General features: G+C 36.6%; 1 protein-coding gene across 4 annotated transcripts in view; it reads right to left on the reverse strand.

Moving 5' to 3' along the window:
• LOC144975032 (protein deacetylase HDAC6-like) overlaps positions 1 to 22,692 on the reverse strand; it is a 331,648-nt gene that overhangs the window by 183,149 nt on the left and 125,807 nt on the right. The window lies entirely within an intron of this gene.

Here is a 22,692-nt window from a genome sequence, read left to right on the forward strand (position 1 = left end):
CAATGGGTATTTTATGTGAAATCACTATACTACACAAATAGATATCTATTAAATTAGTCAACCTCTGGTCATTCATTGATGTCCAAATCTGGCGTCTCTATAAAGTGGTTAATGCAATAAACTCCGATACAATATAGCCGATCCATTTCCAAATGAGGAACTGGTATGATGAACAATCCAGAAAGATGGCTGAAACAATCTAGTGTTTCCAAAGGGATATTGATTTGAGGGGTTATCACATACTTAGCACACTAAACACAAAAGTGAGAAAGACATCAATACGAAACAAGAAACGGGAGATTCAACGTTTAAGTATATATAGTTTCTATCAGTTCACTATCAACCCATAATACATGGATGGCATAGACACGTCTATTGCTGGTGAACACATTAACAGACAATTAAGCGGGCTCATTTTTATTGATATTCAAAGCAGTTAGTGCGTATCGTATAAGACTACAATTAAGTTCGTATACGAGAATATCAAGCAAAGGAATGGAATGGTTCCCTTTTGCCTTAAATTTCCACCCAAGAGGTTAGAGCAGACAGAGACAAGTTGCCAAGGTACTTTCCATCGCCACAAAAAATGGAGCTGCTAATGTAAGGAGATCGAGAGCTTCAGAGTCGAGACGAATCCTGTTGATTTGTTGCTAATAATATTGTTATAAATTTCATCATCATCATCATCATCATCATCATCATCATCATCATCATCATCATCATCACCACCATCATCATCCTTATCATTATCATCACCACCATCATCAGCATTATCATGGTCGTCATCATCGTCCTCGTCATCATCATCATCGTCGTTATCGTCGTCGCCGCCGCCGTCACCGCCACCGCCACCATCATCATCATCATCATCATCATCATCATCATCATCATCATCATCATCATCATCATCATCATCATCATCATCATCATCATCATCATCATCATCATCATCTGTGGCGTAGTTGCACAATATGTAAAGGCTAATGATCGTATAATGGCCGTTCATTGGCTTTATTCAACTTACATCTTGACACAATTTATGTCAGAAAAAAAACTAAGTCCAAAAATAAGACATGCAATCAATGTTGGTGAGCATAAAATGGTTAAAGTAAAAATGTGCAGCTCAAAGTTAATTAGAATCCCGGTTTAATCAGAAACACTCTGTTTTATACCCTATTGTAAACTATTCCCACAATTCCTTCAAACCACACCTCCTACTGATTTTGACCACCCTATGTCAGTCTAAAACCAGCCCCCTAAAAGTAAAAATAAATCATACTCAACCTGAAACGTGTTAAACCCCGCCTTTTATGATATAATATTATTTTGATAAATGTAAGTTTCTCATGCACAGACAACCCCAAACCAATTAAGAAATATTGATTAACACGATAACTAGTCCACTAACTTGGACGTAAAACTGTCCCAAACGTATCATTCACAGACCAAGATTTACTGATATACCTGCATCGTGAACTCACAAAACCCATTTGCTGGAATAATTGACCATTTTGCACCAAAACTCTTGTGCAACCTTTTTACATAAGCTTACTACACATCATCATCATCATCATCATCATCATCATCATCATCATCATCCTCATCATCATCATCCTCATCATCATCAATTTCACTATTATTATTATTATTATTATTATTATTATTATTATTATTATTATTATTATTATTATTATTATTATTATTATTATTATTATTTTTATTATTATTAATATTATTATTATTATTATTATTATTATTATTATTATTATTATTATTATTATTATTATTATTATTATTATTATTATTATTATTATTATTATGATCATTAAAATTATTAATTTTACTATTACCACTTTCATTATCATCATCATCGTAGTCGTCGTCATCATCGTCGTCGTCGTCGTCATCACCATCATCATTTACATCATTATCATCTTCATCATCGTCATCATCATCATCATCATCATTATTATTATTATTATTATTATTATTATTAATAATATCATTATCATTATTATTATTATTATTATTATTATTATTATTACTATTATTATTATTATTATTATTATTAGTATTATTATTATTATTATTATTATTATTATTATTATTATTATTATTATTATTATTATTATTATTATTATTATTATTATTATTATTATTACCACGTCATCATTCCTTTTACTCAGAGTCACCTGGACAGACTCGACTAGGTCATAGATATACACATTAAATAACTAACACATTTTGACATTTTTAAACAAATAACATGAAAGTTCAAGGTCACTTCTAATGGGAAGGAAATCGGAAATGCTATGCAGAGTGAATGACTAGACACCACTACGTGAATAGGTTAATTATCAGTACCCGGGTCTGACCCTAACATTAAAGTAATTTGTAATTCTTCATCAATATCCACGAAAGAGAGGGTGAGTGCAAAGCCTCCTGGATTCTCAGGTTAAATAATGATGAACCAAGACTTCCTTGATTGGAGGAGGGGACGGGGTGGGAGTCAGTTCCGTAAGTTGATAACGGTGCATTATCTTATTGTGCTGCGTTTGTTATCAATCGCATGACTTTGACATTAGTCATACTTTTCAGATACAACCTACATTATTTAACATGCGTGAGACAATAGTTGTCTTCGAATTAATGTGTCTTCTGTAGAAAATCAAATAAGACATAATATATATGAAGTGGTTATTCAGTATCAGATACTGAATAGTGCTTTGCCACTATTCAGTATCCATAAGGAACTCTTTTTCATAGAGAGAGTGAAAAGTGCGACAATCTCGGTTGAATGGAAATAAACTGTTGACCTACTTCCAGATTGAACACATGCACTAACTGACAGCCGGAATCAAAGCTGTAAAAATATTTTGATCGTATTTTTTTTTAAATTTCTGCTTTTATGCAATTAACATAGTTCAAAATATCAAAATAAGAGTGGCATTCAAATCCATTTTTAAATGTCTAAATAGACATGATTAAATGTCACTAAGAGTTCAGTGACACCATGGCTTGGTGGATATAAGCTGTTTGACTCTGAGTTTAAGGTTCGAGAGTTCAAATCCCGGTAGGGGTAACTTGTTTTTTTTTCCCCATTATTTTTTTAATTCCTTCTGTCTATTGATATTTTTTAAACTTTTGTTTTTATAATTTTATTTGCTTGTAATATACTTTAATGTTGATATTATACTATTGTACTTTTATTATTATTATTATTATTATTATTATTATTATTATTATTATTATTATTATTATTATTATTATTATTATTATTATTATTATTATTATATTATTATTATTATTATTATTATCATTATTATTATTATTATTATTATTATTATTATTATTATTATTATTATTATTATTTCTACTTACTTACTATTATTATTATTGTTGTTGTAATCGTCATCATCACTATTATGATTATGATGATTATTTTTTTTAATCAAGTAGTTGGAGTGATTTAATCAGTTATCGATTTATTACGAATATCTTTTATGTGTTATCATCTCGTTGTTGTTTTTCATTGATGTGCTCTTCTATTGTTCATTATTTTTTAAAATCTTGCTTTTTTTTTTCCTGTTTGTCTCATTTGTTGTTGTTGTGTTTGTTGTTCTTGTTGTTGTTTGTTTGTTTGTTTGTTTGTTTTGTCATCTAAGGCAAACCCGATTCATTATAAATATGTGGGCAGACTTTCTGCATTTTTTCATTGAGCAATGTACTTCCGTGAATTAATTGCCGTACTATATTAAAATTTACGTGATAATGATAATAATAATAATAATAATAATAATAATAAAAATAATAATAATAATAATAATAATAATAATAATAATAATAATAATAATAATAATAATAATAATAATAATTTAAATAGATACTGAATATTAGACTACAATTGACATCTATTTACTGAATACACGTGGTATTGTTAGGGGTGTTTCTTTTTTTTACGAAACCTGCCAAAACACGCCGATACCCGACAAAGTTATGGGAAGTAGGCAGCAGTGGGGAGTGAACCTGGGACTCAGGGAAGTGTACACCGTTGGGGAGTGAACCTGGGGCTGGGTTTCGTAAAAAAAAAAAAAAAGCAATTACTTTTTTACGAAACCCGACAATATCCGACAAAGTTATGGAAAGAAAGTAGGCAACAGTGGGGGAGTGGACAGGAGATTCAGGGAAGTGTACACTATTGGGGAGTAAACCTAAGTCTATGGTTTTTTGGCGGGTTTTGGCGGATTTCGTAAAAAAGTAATTGCTTCATTCTCGTCTGGTACCCATCTCCCATAGTCCGGCTTCATTTCCCACTGGTATCCATCTCCCCTAGTCCCAGGTTCATTTCCACTGATATCCTCTTCTCACAGTCCCAGGTTCACTCCCAACCGGTGTGCACTTCCCTGAGTGCCGGTTCATTGCCCAATGGTGCCCACCTCCCATAACTTTTGAAAATTTCGGTAGGTTTCGAAATAAAAGTACATTCTGAGCTCACTGTCCACTGGAATCAGCCTCTCGCAGTCCCAGGTTCAATCCTCATCAGTGTCCAAATCCCAGATTCACTCCCCACTGCTGCCTGCTTCCCATAACTTTGTCGGGTTTTGGCGGGTTTCGTAAATAAGTAATTCCCCCTCCCCCTTGGTATTGCTTTTTTTTACAAAATCCAGAGTCCAAGGTTCACTCCCCACAAGTGTACACTTCCCTGAATCTCAGGATCACCCCCACTGTTGCCTGCTTCAATAAGTTTGTCGGATATTGCCATATTTTGTCGGGTTTCGTAAAAAAGTAATTGCTTTTATGTGAAACTCGCTGAAACCCGCCGAAAACCATAGTCTCAGGTTCACTCCCCACTGGTGTACACTTCCATGAATCTCAGGTTCACCCCCCACTGTTGTCTACTTCCCATAACTTTCTCGGATATTGCCAGGTTTCGTCGGGTTTCGTAAAAGAGTAATTGCTTTTATATGAAACTCGCTGAAACCCGCTGAAAACCAGAGTCTCAGGTTCACTCCCCACTGGTGTACACTTCCCTGAGTCTCAGGTTCACCCCCCACTGTTTGCCTACTTTCAATAACTGTCGGATATTGCCGGGTTTCGTAAATAAGTAATTGCTTTTATGTGAAACTCGCTGAAACCCTCCGAAAACCAGATTCTCGGGTTCACTCCCCACTGGAGTACACTTCCATGAATCTCAGGTTCACTCCCCACTGTTGCCTACTTCCCATAACTCTCTCGGATATTGCCAGGTTTCGTCGGGTTTCGTAAAAAAGTAATTGCTTTTATATGAAACTCGCTGAAACCTGCTGAAAACCAGTCTCAGGTTCACTCCCCACTGGTGTACACTTCCCTTAGTCTCAGGTTCACTCCCCATTATTTGCCTACTTTCCATAACTTTGCCCCATTTTGTTGGGATTTGGCGCATTTTGTAAACAAAAAGTAATTGCTTTTTTTTTTACAAAACCCGCCGAAACCCAGTCCCAGGTTCACTCCTCACTGGTGTTTACTTCCACGAATCTCAGGTTCACTCCCCACTGTTGCCTACTACTCATAACTTTCTCGGATATTGCCAGGATTAATCGGGTTTCGTAAAAAAGTAATTGCTTTTATATGAAACTAGCTGAAGCCCGCCGAAAACCATAGTCTCAGGTTCACTCCCCACTGGTGTATACTTCACTGAGTCTCAGGTTCACTCCCCACGCTTTGCCGCATATTGCCGGGTATCGTAAAAAAGTAATCCCCCCCCCACATTTTTTATTGCTTTTTTACAAAACCCAGAGTCCCAGGTTCACTCCCCACTGGTGTACACCTCCCTGAATCTCAGGTTCATCCCCTCCCCCCCCCCCCCTACACACACACACACACGCTGCTGCCTACCTCCCACAACTTGGTCGGATATTGCCGGGTGTCGTCGCGTTTCGTAAAAAGTAATTGCTTTTTATTACGAAACCCGCCGAAAACCAGTCCCAGGTTCACTCCCCACTGGTGTACACTTTTCTGAGTCCCAGATTCACTCCCACAGCTGTCCTCTTCCCATAACTTTGTCAGGTTTCGGAAAAAAAAAACACCGTACAAAAACCACTATTCAGTGTCAGATACTGAATAGTGCAAAACCACTATTCAGTATCAGATACTGAATAGTACAAAAGCACTATTCAGTATCAGATACTGAATAGTGCAAAACCACTATTCAGTATCAGATACTGAATAGTGCTAGCATAATATATATTCAAGCGTCCGGGTGCTTCTTTTTTTTTTCCTACATTACAAAGGTGAAGTTTGGACCGACAGTTTAAGCGCACCAATTTTATATAAATCATAATCCACTTTTTGATTATCCTAGGCATTTCGTGTTGTTGATTTTGTTTTCTTGTACGACACTCACTTTCCGCCGGCACACTGGAACAAACAAAAGGCTTGATTGAATCAAAGTTCCATTGCATGTGATAACGCTGGTAGGAGTAAAAGGCTCGATCAAATTAACAATAAAGTCGTCATTTACCAGTAGATATGGATCCATACATGATTAGAAATCCACTAGGATCAAGTCAGAGAAAGAAGAAAACCCCATATATGAGTCATGTGGCAAAAATACAATCTCATGTAGCTACTCTCAATCAATCATCTGTTCAGATTAACCTCGAAAGCTATTTGCAAATTACAGTCTTGAGACTTTTCGTACCATACAAAAGAATATCATTAAACAACCACATTTATTATGGAAAAGTAGGTCGTGTGTTTTTTTGGAACTGTATGTTTCTATAAATTGACGGCCACATGTTCTTGGCACTAGCTTTGCTTTGTGTTGTTTTTTAGACCGCTGTTCTTTTGCCAACGGTCACTAACATTGAAAAATAAGTTATTATACGGCAGGTGTTATTCATTTCTGGGTCAACATGTTTAGCATGGCTTGATCTTGACCAAATAGGAGAACAATATTCAGCCGAGGAGTAGCAGAGCGCTAATGCTGTTGTCCTTGGAGTTTTTGGGTTCCCATCCTATTTGATGTTCGCGAGTTTTACCAGTGGGTTGTTCCTTGGGGCTAATTTTGCATTCACCTTCTTTATTGGTGGGCGAAGGATGGGGTACGATCCAGAGATAGACTGGGGAAGTGTTATTTTCCATAACTACTCCATTCCAGGAATGGAAGTTTCCAGTTTGCTCTGTGTTTGTTTTAATGGAAAACACACACTATCGTTTTACCCGAGTTCCCATTTAGAGAGTTTTCTGTATAGTTATAAGTTTATTCAGATATGCAGAGAGTCTGTCTTCATTGGTTTTGAAGTCTCTGGACTGGATTGAGGGAGGCCATTCTTCTGAAAGCGCCATCTGCTTTTTCTCCCGTCCATTTCTACAAACAAGCGTTTGTTGGTTAAGATGGATTCTATAATCTTTACAATCTTCGTGTTGCGTGTTGTTCTTGCCCTTTGAGAGGAAGAAGAAGAAGAAGAAGAAGAAGAAGAAGAAGAAGAAGAAGAAGAAGAAGAAGAAGAAGAAGAAGAAGAAGAAGAAAAAGAGGAAGAAGAAGAAGAAACTTGAGCATTTATATAAAGCAATATCAACTAAACGTACTCAAAGCGCTTTACAAGGGGTCCTTGGTTAACGGCAAAATTTTACATGTAGGACGAGACATGGCGCCTGTTGCGCGATAAAACAAATTTTGTTTCTCGACAGAGACAATGCTTTTAACGCCAGCTACTCATTTACACCTGAGTACATTGAGAGAATGTGAGTTGAAAGCCTTTTCAACAATACTCAACAATACGTCACTAACAGCGGGATTCAAACCCTGGGCCTTCCGGATAGAAGGTGAGTGTCATGCCACAAGACCGCATAGCCGCACAAGAAGAAGAAGAAGAAGAAGAAGAAGAAGAAGAAGAAGAAGAAGAAGAAGAAGAAGAAGTAGAAGAGAAGAAGAAGAAGAAGATGATGATGATGATGATGATGATGATGATGATGATGATGATGATGATGATGATGATCATCATCATCATCATCATCATCATCATCATCATGATGACGATGGCAGTGGTTTGAAAAAAACAAACATTTCGAAGCACCTAAGTCCAATGATTACGAAGTGAAAGGTGCCAACTCAGTTATAAGTCGTGTCCATCATAAATACGAGTCTCGTGCAGTTGGAATTTATCTTGGTTTATTCAGGGTTATGGTATACAAAAAGTATCAATCGATTGCTGCCAGTCTATCATCAATACTTACGTCAAATCAATAGACCCAGCTATCCATTCGCAGCTGGGCTGACAGTGGAAAATCAATTAACTGAACCTGGGATCGAAAACGAGTTCTTATGTCTGTGAGACCAGTGTTCATTCCGGATCCGAAATGAACATTTTTATTTAATCATATTACAGATCTATAACTTGTCTATGTCACTCATGTACGATCTACTACCAAGGACTTGACACGTCATCAAGTATATTCACATTTATCTACAGCATTTCCACTTCCCCACGCTCTATGCCTTTTATTAAGCTTTATTTATTACCCCCGACCAAGTGAGACCTAATTTCAATTTTAAAACATTTCCCATGCTTACATGTCCTTAACAATGTGTCAGTCATTCTCCCTGCATTTCATGTGAAACTAGATTTATTGGTAAACAGTACGTGCTACCTTTAGGGTCTCCTTTTATCCAGCAATCATACAATATGCGGTCTTGCCTATATCTGGGCATTTATTCACCCCTGAGATAAGGGAGGCGGTGTGTGTAAAAGTGCCCTATTCAATAAAGTGTTTATGGTCAATGCATTAATCAATTCACTGATCAGGTTCGGTATGCTTTGACTTTGATACAAAACGAGAGAGACAAAATCCTGCTAAGATTTCGACGCAGGACGAGTCACCTTTTGGGCGTTCTTTTCAAAATGCTATTTTCATATGACCCATAACAAACTTTAACCAGGTTTCTTCACACCCGATGTCACGTGGGGTATTATGTGTAAAGATAAATCACCGAGGTCCGAGTTTTCATTACAGAAATGTGTGGGATGATGGTGATAATGATCTGTTACTTCGTGCTACCAATCAATCGAGATCGTGGTCTGGGAGTCATTACCTCTTATTGTTTATTACCCAGACTGCTTTTGTAACTGTCTTCATAATCTGTCGAAATAGTTCTAACATTCCAAAAGGAAATCCTGCAACAATATCTTCAGACATAGCAAAACGCATCTCAACATAATCCGTCCATTCACAACTTGAAAACATAATATGATATACCACACAAGACAAAAAACTTGGATATATTCATCTTAGCTGCTGAAATTAAAATTCCTATCCATTCTCTGGTAATACCCGTGACGCATCATGCCCAAAGGCCTTAAGTCAAATAAGTAAAATAAATAAATAAATAAACATATGTAAGTTTTTTGGGCCTCACAATGTCCTGAAAGAGTTCACAATATACTCGGTGAATCGCAAGTAAAAGAAAAAGGAGAAAACTAACAGTACATCCTGCAAATTGAAAATTACCATTCTCTGGCAAGTCAATTTGGATTAAATAAGCATAGACCAGTTTCCGGTAAGTTATATTAATTACAGCAAAAAGCTGCAACGTGTAATAAGGGATCAATAATCCCAGATTGCAGATATCATTCAGTATTTGAATGACCGAACACAAAGCTTCAAGTGACTAGACATGCGAAAAAATACTTATTTCCCTTTAAATTTACTCTTCATTTTTTAACATTAAACCTTGTAATTATTAATTATTATCTTTTTATCACAAAATTGATGTGAAAAATGAAACTGCACCTTGGATGTTGTTGACAAAATATCAGTAATGTTTGCTTGAACCCGAGTACTTAATCTGGTCTAAAGCATTTTACCACAGATATATAGAATCTACCTTAAACTGAAGATATTTAGATAAACTTAGGTTCCATTGGTTTCATGATTCGATTCACTGATTTCAATTACTTAATCTGTCTATTTTCAGTATGCTAGAAATATCTTAAAATTGCAAGATTAATTCGTTTCAAAGCAAAGCCTTTGAGGGTTTTATTAATTTATCCACACGAAATTATGTGAATTTATCGAATTAAACCAAACCATCCATTTTGGCAGTTTAAAAATAAATGAAATTCATTTCTTTGTTCATATCAAAATACGGAAGTGGCAACTGATCAATTGATGACACGGTACACAATTAGTGACCGATTTATAATGCACCATCCCCTAAAGAAATCATAAAATAATTTTCAACAGTTATCGTCAATCAGTTTATTCGATATCATAGGCTATGTCACATGATAATAGAATATACATCTTAAATTATCAGTTGTACATATCAACATTAAAAGGATTTAACAAAGCAGACTTATTTGAAGGAAATCAACTTCAAAAGCATTCTAAGACTTAGTCGATTGACACCAAAATCAGAAGGTTTCCCATTGATTGAAAACAAAAGATCATTGTAACTGGTATGCACAATTCTTAAGTGTAATTAAGTAATATTAAACGTAAAAGGCATACCATAAAATAATTTAATAAATAATATGGCCACTGTTATTTTACTTCTATTTTGTTGCATGTGTTTTTAAAAATATTTTATCTACAGGAATTAAATAAAAGTCGACTTAGTTATTTTATGAATGTCTATAATTTTTATGCATTTCACGTCGATGCCGTATGTACTGTACAATATTTCAAGAAAACTTTACTTAGAAATTTTAGAAAGAAAAGAATCAGTATCGCAAATGATGAGATACTAAGATGATTTAATATGCATTCATTAACATGAGATGACTAGATAAATAAAATGATGGTATTGTATTCTACTCCAAGAAATGTCGCCATTCATACTTTTGAATTATATTAACCAGTTGGAAAGACGCGTATTAAAAAATTTGGCCAGAAAACTCGTCCTTCAAATATCGATCGATTTAAAAGAGCTCCATAATCACCATAGGCTGTTTCTAACTGCTGTACTGTAACTGTAATGGATTGCTTATTTTCTGATCAGCCGATAAAGATGCGGGGCCCTTGTCTTATTTTTAAAAAAAACAAAATCGAAGTTAAGTACGGACTGACCCAGGGCTCTGGTGAGCACCAATGGGGATTGAACCAGGGACCATTTGAGATGGAGATCCGTGGAGATAAAACCCAAGATAATAGGTAGTCAATATTAGAGGGGAGAAAACCTTGGGACTCTGGGTTGTAGATGGTAGTGGGGAATGAACTCGAGGACAAGACGGAATGTAGACAGAAGTGGGAAGTGAACCTGGGTGCACCCCATATCTATGGTACACCCTGGACTGGGATATGATAACCAGTGGAGAGTTTGGGATATGACCATCAGTGAGGAGTAAACCTGGGCCTATGGGCTGGTGACACCGGTGAGGAGTTAACTGTAAGATGTAGACATAAGTTGGGAGTGGACAAGAGAGAAGTGTAGCCACTTTTTAGATAGATACCCAGAACAATGTGAGATGGATTGCAGCAGGGAGTGGTCACGAACGATGTAAGGTGGTCATTAGTAGGGAGCGAATGTGGGATAGATACACAAATGAGGAGTAAACCTGGGACTATGGGATGTTGAAACCAGCGGAGAGTAAAGCCAGAACTGTGAGATATGGGCACATGAGAAGGGTAAACTTGCATTTTTGGGAAAAGGACACTAGTAGTGGAGAGTGAATCTGGGACTATGGGAGGTGGACATCACCGAGGAGTGATTATGGAACCACAGGATATGGACTCCAGTGGGGGAGTGAACCTGGAACTATGGGAGGTGGACATTAGTAGGGAATGAACCCGGGATTATGAGAGGTGAACGCCAGGGGGAAATTAACGAGAGGCGGACACCACTGGGGAGTGATAAATGGACACCACTAGAGAATGAACCCGGGACTATGGGAAGTGGACACAAGAGGGAATTGAACGCGGGACCGTGTGATATGGACACCTACGGTATTGTTCCTGGAATGTGAGGATTTATCCAAAGAATGTACCTGACATTTGAGATTTAGGTAGGCGTGCGTGCAACAGCTTTGTTAGGGAGAATTAAAAAAAATAATTATTAGCTTTTTGTAATGATCAATTTTTAGTTAATCTCTCTCTCTATCAATTTCAGGCCACAAGGCTTTTCTCTTTCAAGAACATATTGTCAGTATTTTGCGAAAATCAATCTCAAATTTTGAGGTTTTTTGCTTGCAAATTTTGGGAATTTGGTTGCAAAATTCTGGATTTAATTTTGCAAACGACCGCCATGCCAGAGTATATTATAAATACGATTTCTATGCAGAAACCTTCAAGTATTGACCTCGAGCAAACACCACGTTAATTCGGTGTTAGGCTCACGGGTCGATAAAATTGGAGAAATCGGTCAAAAACTTTTATATGGTTGCGAAAGTCCCGTTCAAATTTTCACACAAACAAAAGGTCGTTGTTTGTAAGTATGTGTGTATGTGAGTGTTTGTATTTGTGTGTGTGTGTGTGTGTGTGTGTGTGTGTGCGTGTGAGAGAGAGAGAGAGAGAGTTTGTGTGTCTGTATGTGTGTCGATCTGTGTACACAACATACAACAGGAAAGTAAAATGTATCAAAATATAGTTCAGTTCATTTAATATACGAGGGTGGGATGAAAAGTTCTGCAATTTCCGTAACAACTCCCCCATTTTGAGGAATAATTCGTTAAACAATACATCAAAAGAAAGCTTGAAATCTCAGCTGCAGATCTCCACCTTTTCATTCTAATCGAACACACAAAGTATTTAACACACAATGGTGTCCAAGGTCTCTGATCAACATACCAGTCAACTTCACTCACGACAACATGCCAATAGAAAACGACACATCAACATATCAACAAAACACAATGACAACAGCTGATCATTTTGATGGTATGCAAGACTTCAGTAAACAAAACGAGAATGTGACATCTAAAAATAAGACAATAACATGACAGTAAAGAGGGGAAGAAAGACCAACATGAGGTCAAATGAAATAAAGAGAAACAATAACCGAACCAACTCAAATAATAACTTTCTTAATATAGCAAACAGGCAAACTAACAGTGATTGAAATGGTGAACTGAGAAACTTGTTAAGAACTATGACTATAAACTTTCAAAGTATAACTCCAAAACTGCCCGAAGATAAAACCAGACATAATCATAGGTACTGAAATATGGCTACATTCTGAAATAAAGGACAGTGAAATATTTCCACCAGAAACAGAGTTCAACGTGTTTAGGAAAGTCAGAGGAGATAGGTACGGTGACGTGCTGGTTGCAACAACAACGAACCACTCAGTATTTAAGCTTGACACTCAAACACAATCAGAATCGGCGTTCGTAAATATCAAAACAGAACAAGGCCTACTCACTGTGGGCGCTATGTACAGGAAACCTTCAAATTCAACTAGGAACAAATGACTGAGATAACAAGCTGTATTGATAACCTAGACCCGAAAAATGTACTCTGGTTAAGCGGAGATTTGAACCTACCTGATATCAATTGGGAACAAGAAAAAAATAGCCAGTTACCAATACATTTCATCTATAAACCTAGTATTTATTAACAAAGTGCTGGATTTTTACATTAGTTCATTAACAAAAATCCAACAAGTAGTACACATATCCTCGACTTATTTATCACAAATCGACCAAATATAATTGTCAAGTGTACAACCAGTCTAGGCATGAGTGACCATGACATCCTAAACAAAATCACAAAAAATTGCACCCTATTACTATTTGGAAAAAGGCAAATATCGCCGAAATGCGGACAGAAACACGTCTTTTTTGTGAAAACAAAATTATTCAACATCTTAAAAGCACCGAGGACATTTGGATTGCCATCAACGACCACCTAAACAAAATGATGTCCAAACAGATACCAACGAAAGAAAGCTCAAGGAAATTCCACCAACCATGGATAAACACTACTGTCAAACGGTTATCTAGACGGAAACAAAAGGCATGGGGCAGAGTAAAAAAGTCCAACAGTAAGAAAGACTGGTACAATTACGCCCAACTGAAAAAAGACACGCAGAGAGAGAGAGAGAGAGAGAGAGAGAGAGAGAGAGAGAGAGAGAGAGAGAGAGAGAGAGAGAGAGAGAGAGAGTAGAAGAGGCTATCATAGTTCTGTTAAGGAACTTAAAAGACTCTAGAAATGTATAAAAAGTAGGAGGTGCGATTTGGCTGGTATAGCGCCCCTTGAGCATGATAATGTATTATACTCTGACGCAAAGGAAAAAGCAGACATACTTAATGAACAATTCTGCTCTGTTTTTGCTTCAAAATCTCAAGCCTCAAATTTCCACTCAACAACTACAAGGCGAAGAAAACGATTACAACACTATGGCCGAAATCAATGTGACAGTAGAGGGCGTTTCCAAACTCCTCGCCACTCTAGATTGAATGAAAGCATGTGGCCCTGACAAAATATCATCTCGTCTCTTCAATATATTGACTAACGAATTTGCACCTGCCCTTGCACACACTTGTTCAAACTTTTGAAACGGGAGACATACTAATTGTTTGGAAGCACGCTCTTGTCCAACCCATCTACAAGAAAGGTGACAGAAGCAGAGCTCAAAACTACCGTCCCATTTCATTAACTTGCATCTGCTGCAAACTGTTAGAGCATATAGTGAGAACCTCAATAACTGAATATATCGAAACTAACAGTATTTTTTGTGATGAACAGCATGGATTTAGAAAGCACCGATCATGTCAAACACAACTTATATCATTAACACATGATCTGTCAGCTGCTTCTGACAAAGGAGGTAAAATTGATCTAGTGCCATTGGACCTTGCCAAGGCCTTCGACAAAGGCTCCTCACCACCGGCTAATCCAGAAATTGTATGATGTTGGCTACAGGAACAAAACCTTACAATGGAATGCATTTGAATACCAACTTCATGGTAAATCCTGGAACATGTAAAGACAGCAAAATGCCTTGCATTGAGTTTGCTAAAAACCTTAAATGGAACGACCACATATGTCACCTGGCTTCAAAGGCAAATTAAACAAGCGCCTACATCACCCGCAATTTAAATCGATGCCTAATTTCAACTCAAACTCTTGCTTTTAAAACTATTATTGGCAGCTCAATCTGGGACCCATACACAAAGAAAAACATCGAAACTATAGAAAACATCCAAAGAACAACAGCAAGACGCATCACAAACTTTCGCAAGTGCATCTGAAATAACACAACGGATTGGCCTTGTACGTCTGGAAAAGAGAAGAAAAATAGATAAAATTAAAATGTTCCACAAGATCTACTACGAAAAGTCGTGCCTTAAACTTCCAAACGACATCAAAGATATCAGCACAAGAATAACGAGGGGACACGCAACAAGAGTAACCATCCCAGCATCAAAAACGGACGCCCACCTATATTCGTTTTCCCCTTCCACTGCCCGACTGTGGAATAGCCTCCCAGCTGACGTGGCTGAAAACGGTTGCCAACATGCCTTCACGCGGTTGCTAGAGCTCACATCGTGACTTTTTAATCTGTGTATTTTTATTAGTAGTATGTGCAGTGTTTGAACAAGTTTAAAATGTAATACCCTACAAACTGAGGAGTGATCCTCGACAATATTGGAGGTTTTCAGAAGAAGAAGAAGAAGAAGAAGAAGAAGAAGAAGAAGAAGAAGAAGAAGAAGAAGAAGAAGAAGAAGGAAGGAAGGAAGGAAGGAAGGAAGGAAGGAAGGCGTAATAGAAAGAGCCATTTTTTATTCCATTCAAATTTTACCTAGTCACTTTATGCCACGTTAAAAACTTTTTTGATCCCGAAATAAGAGACAGTAGCCGGAGGAAGGAATGCTCGACTTTTATGGAAAAAGGGTTGGTCACCGTAGCAGTTAGCCACCCCTGGCCGCGCCTTAAGGCTTTGGAAAGGACACGTGTGGATTTTAGAAGTCAATGTGTTCGACATGGAGACGCTACCAAAGAAAATCAGTTGTCCAGAGATGTGCCCAGTGTCACACTGTTAAAGCTTGTGGAAAACACTGACTGAACCAAACTTGGATGGACTATAATCAACCAACAAAAATAAAGAACAAAGTTTAATTCATTAATACTTTTTGTGTTCAGCTACTTTAATATTTCGTGGTGTAGGACTTGAAGTTGGTTTAATTTGATTTGTTAAAATAATCAACCGCTAACCTCAACCTAGGAGAATTATATTTTCTGTTTCTTCTAATTTTCTTCAGAAACATCCGTACCTCGTCTTGGGGTCAATATTTTGAAAGAACCAGAAATCTTATAAAAATGCGTTAAAATCGGATTACTACGAATGGATGGAAACCAATACCATCAAGTGGGCCAAGAAACAACAACAGAGAGACGTAATAATTCAATTTTCGAAGGAATTCGGCATTGGTTTGGACTCGGGCTGGAGATTGAAATGACCTTTTTGTTTGTTGCCATCAATGAAGGGGTCAGTGTTGTGAATAAACATAACTTGATTCATACAGAGAAAAATAACAATTTGCTTCTTTTACCTTGTAAAAATTAATTTGTTTTACTGTAATATGCCAATGTATTGCTTTTCTTACAAAAATTAATGGTGATTAGAAATTTAAATCTCAAAACAAAAAAGTTGGTCTTTTCACACACACACACACACACACATAACACACACACACACACACACGAACGCACACACACATACACATAACACACATTCCCACCCCACTCCCATTTCGAAGTAAAATGTGTTAGCAAAATTACCATTTAGACACAACAATGCATTTATCTAGTTATCTATCGATGGATTACAATAATTATCACGATTCAATTACAATCTTAGCTACGTGCGTCAAGCCCGTTGCTCGTATTGATGAGCTTAAAATCGGGTTGAGCTAGAAAATATTGGCTTGACATTGACACTTGGTAAATATTTTCATTCTTTCTGATTTCTTCGTCTCGAAAGATAATTCCTTAGTATCAACGAGGGATATGGGCTAACAGCGAAGAATTTGTTTTGGGAAAAGTTGATATTCATCAATCTGAACCAAACAGGGCGTAAAAATTGATTGGTCACGGCGTTGGAATGCCGAATTATGTGTCTTAGCAGCAAATCAAGAACCAAAGCGGTATTTTATCAAGGGAGGAAGAGAGAAATAAGAAAAAGAGTCGGGTGGGTCGAAAGGAAAAGGCGTTAGGAAGAATGTTGGTTGAAGAAACGGGGAGATCACCTTTTGTTTAAAAGATTTATTTGGTTGTTTGTTCTTAAAATTTCGACGAAACTTGCGGTTAAGATAAGAAGGCAAAGCATTCGATTACTTTTAAGTATACGAACTGGAGTAACAACCCTTTATTTGTCCGCGGGTGTCTTTTTATTGTCTCTTCTTGTCACGTATCAGTGGTATGAGACCCAGATTCTGACCTATAAGTGCCTGTTTCAAGCCTGGCTGAGGCGCGCGAGACCTTGAAAAAATGCTCTTTACACGTGAACGTGCACCTGGATGGTAACAGCGTTGTCTCATGAAGAAAAAATGTAACGACAATGCCCTACATGTTCAGTGTTGTTGTTCCTCGTCGGTGCTCTGAGCACATTTATTTGATATTGCTCTTTTTTAAAGCTCAAATTTTCTCTCTCTTAATTTCATTTTGTTTTTTTAGTTAAAATCTTGCACCAAGTTTTGGCCAACTTCCATTCAGCTTTAGTGTTGACACAGTTTTAAGTCATATCCGGGCTTACAGAAAAGGAATATATAAACAAAACACATGATAGTTTGAAAGATGTTTTTTTAACTTGAGCTTTTATATCGAGCACTATCCAGCAAATGTGATGGCCAATACAAGGGATTCCTGCCCAAAAGCTAAACTTAACACGAAGAACGAGACATGGTGCCTATTACAAGAATTTATTTCGCTGTTACCGGACAGGAAATCGGTTTACAAAAAAGTATGTTAGCAGAATATAAGTAAAAAACCTTTTCAAAGGAGTGGACTAACAGTGGGACTCGAACCAAGGACCAGCAGGTCCGAAGAGGAGACTGATAAGGGAAGTAAAACCCAGCAGCTAGAAAGATATCTATTCTTGTTTTTTTTTAAAATAGGGTTAGGGATCAACGTTGTTCCATACAACCAAGGTTAAATTTTTATCACCGAGCACAGAATAGACATTTAATGGAAGGTAACATAACCACGCCCCTCGGACAGTGGCCATAAAGTAAACAATGACAGCAATCGCTTAATTAATCAAACTACAAGGTGTAACCATCGGTGGTATGCGTTTTACTAAAATACTCATTAGTTCTACACGCCTATGTGGAACCTTTAACGATTATAGTCTGATTTAGAGAATCTAGTAAGGCCCTATCACACAACTAGCAGTCGAAATACAATAACAAAGAGCAGGGTGATGTCAATTTCTTTCATTCTATTATTTGTAAATAACCAACTATATTTGTCCGAGCACGCTTGAGGATATGTCACAAATCCCGCGCTTTGATTGGTCAAAAATCTACTGGTAAATTGGTGGCAAATCTAATAGTGATAAAAGTGGTTTTCGCAGATTGATATACGAGTAACTTGCAAAGCTTTCTTAAATAAATGTTAATGTATTGCCCCGCTGATTCAAATGGATGTTTAGAATATCTGCTACAGCGTAATCATGAGTACCTACTTTGGCTTTCAGATTTGCCATAATTTGACCGCTCGTTATGCTCGGTCCTTGGCCCCGGAAATCGCAATTTGGCCGGTCACTAGACATTTAAAGATTTATCTCACTTATTTAATTTTTAAAAGAAAGATTTTGTAAGTTTTGAACTATTAAAAGTACAATTTGACATTATAATTTTATCTTTAAAATATAAATCTTTATTAAGATATATTTTATTTGTCAAGTTAAGTAGTATTGTCTAAATAGGTTAGTAATATTTTGACAGTCTTCATAAATTTCTTTTAAGATATAATTATTTTTTAAAAGGTAACGTTAGCGATGATCTTTAAAAACAGCGTGTCAGGGTTATTTTTTTAAATAATTATATACGTCCGTTCCCTCACTCGGGCATGATGATAATGATCGGTCATTTCACGCTGCGAATCGCCATCTGGCCGGCCGCCACCCTATTGCCAAATTCATTTGCACGCACCTACATACTGTATACTTGAGTGCCTCTTTGTAATAGCCTTTATTTCTCCACAAATATTGTGGGTTCTCCACTAATATTCAATTTAAAAATTAATATCGCCTCCTACATAAACGTCTAGTAAAAAACACGCTTAAATTTGAATACCTTAACAAAACCAAGACGGTCTCATTCTACAATAAAGACAATTATCATATTATGGAATAGAACAACAAGACATTGGGCTCGAAGAGAGTAAGAAACTTGCCAGTGTCGCCAGTCGACCACTGACAAAGCTGAATGCTATCTTCTCTGATATATTATTATATTGATGGAAGGTTTGGGGGAACAGTGATAGGTGGTTACAAGTTAATACAGTTAAAAGTAAAAATAAAATGATGTGAAAATTCGAGAGTAGAAAAGAAGATTGAAAGCATAAATCTATTATATATAATTTAATGTGATGACCGACATGAAATCATGAGGCATCATGAACGCAATATTAAAGATGTAAACCTATTAATCCCGCGTCATCAATAACGTTTTAAATTCACGACAAATGACTATGCATAATTTCCGTTATGAATGGCCCATTTATAAAGGAAAAATGGCTTCATTCAAAACAGGCGGTGAAATAATCAGGACGAAACACGAGCAAAGGAAATTAAGTGGAACGTTAATAATACCGAATACTAGAACTTGACATAAGACAAATGATCTCTGGCGAGTGATTTATTTCGCACTGGATAACCGATTCATTGCTGTATATATTCCATGACAGAATGTGTGGGTGTTGGCGGAATCGAATTTCCCTGATATATTACAATGATTGACCAGTTAACCAGTACATTTGAAAGACACTCATTAAAAATTTTGGCCAGAAAACTCGACCTTCAAATATCGACATTATAAGGTCCCAGGTTTGAGAGTGCTTGTCAAGATGAGGGTCATTTAAATAGATCGATATTTGAAGGACGAGTTTTCTGGCCAAATTTTAAATACGTGTCTTTTCATAGAATTCAACTTCGCAATTTAGGCGCTTTATGATTTAAAAGCAGCAAAACAATTTTACTGTCAGCCAACGAGCAATTTTGAAATAAACAATTTTATTGTCAGGCAACGAGCCATTTTGAAATAAACATTTTTATTGTCAGCCAATGAGCCATTATGAAATAAACAATTTTACTGTCAGCCAACGAGCCATTTGGAAATAAACAATTTTACTGTCAACCAACGAGCCATTTTGAAATAAACAATTTTACTGTCAGCCAACGAGCCATTTTGAAATAAACAATTTTACTGTCAGCCAACGAGCCATTTTGAAAAAACAAGTTTACTGTCAGCCAACGAGCCATTTGGAAATAAACAATTTACTGTCAGCCTATAGCCATTTTGAAATAAACAATTTTTCTGTCAGCCAACGAGCCATTTGGAAATAAACAATTTTACTGTCAACCAACGAGCCATTTTGAAATAAACAATTTTACTGTCAGCCAACGAGCCATTTTGAAATAAACAATTTTACTGTCAGCCAACGAGCCATTTTGAAATAAACAATTTTACCGTCAAGCCTTCACATTACACGAATCTGTCTACGTCTACGTCGATTGATGCAAAAGAAGTACATACCAATGCTGAGTAAAATTTGAACGGACACGTTCCCTGTCAAATTAAATGCATTCTTACTGTTGGTTCATATCGTAAATATTATTGCTTCCTTTTCAAAGTACAAATGTATAAAGTAAGCAGCAAGATCCATAATAGACTATCAATATCGATGATGGTTATTGAGTATTTGCTGGTGTTTATGAAATAAGAAGCAAGCTCCAAAAGAGATGAAAAGAAATAAACCCTTATCAAGGAGAAATGAGACAGACAACTGTAAGGAATAGCTGATAAATCTTATTCCTGTAAAGTCATTGGCTAACGTCCTTAACTCACTCAACCCTAACACCGACTATATCCGTAGTTTACCCGGGTTACTTTTACCCCATGCCTATTTATTACATTTTTATGAGACAAATTATAGGCGTAGGATCAAAGCTAATGTTTGTAGTTTTTACATGTTAATGATAGTTGAATAAAACTATCTATGTACATGCTCATTTTAATACATTTTTTTCCAATTTTGAAAAGTATCAAAAATCTCTAGGATTGAGTGAGTTAAACTGGGAATTGAAATTAGTAGTTGAGGTATGATGAAATAGACTGATAACAAAATGTCGACCAGTTGACACCAGATCAACTACCATTAGTGTCATTGATAAATGGTCCACCACCTCAAAGACAGAAACGTTATTCAATGTAGTGTCAGTGACCTTTGAGTAAAGAAACAGATAATAACATGCCTGGCAAATCAAAACAGACGATAATAATACATTTTGAACAGTTTTCCTTTCTGTGTTTCCTTTTTTTCCCTTGTTGTTTTGGTTGTGTTATAATTTTTTTTCTTTTTGCCTTTATTTTTTTATTTTGTCTTCTTTTTTTTTTGGCTGCTTTAATTGTGAGGTTTTTGGAGGGAGGGTTTTTCTTTGCCTTTTTTTTGGGGGGGGGGGGGGGGGGGGATTCGAAGTTTTTTTATTGGGCGCGGGGGTTGTTTTTTTATTTGTTGTTTTGTTTGGGTTTTTTTCTTGTTTTTTTTCATGTTTTAATTATTTTTTGGGGCGGTTCTACTTTCTTTTTCTTGTGTGTGTGTGTGTGTGGGGGGGGGGGGGGGGGTTCGGCCCGGGCGTGATGCTTGCAGATCAAGCCAACCTTAATATATTCACAACTATTTATCATCATGTCAAAATAGCCTGCTCGTGGCAATCTTTTATAAAAATGACTAATATATCATATTCATTTCATAAATTTTAAACGGCGATTTGCAGTTCGTTGATTTAGCTTCTTCATACTTGCTGACATTTGGTCATTTATATTTTTCTCTACAAATGCACAAAGGGTTTTCATTAGATTTCTCATCTCGAAAGAACCTATATGAAACGAGGGGGAAAAAAGATAGATTGAAATAATATCCATAGTTTGTAGACGCACCAGTGCGGCAGTATTGTTACCGATCGTTACGACTTCCAAACATACGTATATTATGCTATCCAGTCCTTGCATCAGCCATCTCACTTGAGACCAGTTTTGAGCGCTGCCTCCGGGTTTATTGTCAGTAGATAATGTAATACCAGATACTTAGACCTGTAAATGAGCTCTATAAAAATTGACTGAGACTGAAACTGAAACTGAACCTAACTGAAACTCTTCGTTTCGTGTCAGAAAAATCCAAAGAATCGAGATGAATAGTAAACAGCAAGCTCACTTGAGCAAAACAATGGCAGAAAACTAATTTACGTGGGAATTAATTAGGCTACTTACAATTGTTTCTTATAATTAGGTACCCACATCAGTGGGTCAACCAGTTTGTTTGTGAGGCAATCGAGATGTGGTTGTAGCAATAATATAACTTTCGATTTGAAGGTGTCTTCATAACGCACTTCCGGCATTCGCATTAAACTTTTTAATACTTTTAGGTTCTGCCAAGTAAATGTGGTCAATTTTGGCTTAGACGAAACAGTGAAATTTATCGCTCGGCGGCTCAGTTAAAATTGGCTACCATTGGGATCACGACAGGTTTGGAAAGTGAAAAGATAATTTC

The sequence above is a fragment of the Berghia stephanieae genome, chromosome 6, assembly GCF_034508935.2.
Source record: "Berghia stephanieae isolate SIO BIC M18660-M18661 chromosome 6, UCSD_Bste_1.3, whole genome shotgun sequence".
NCBI lineage: Eukaryota > Metazoa > Mollusca > Gastropoda > Nudibranchia > Aeolidiidae > Berghia > Berghia stephanieae.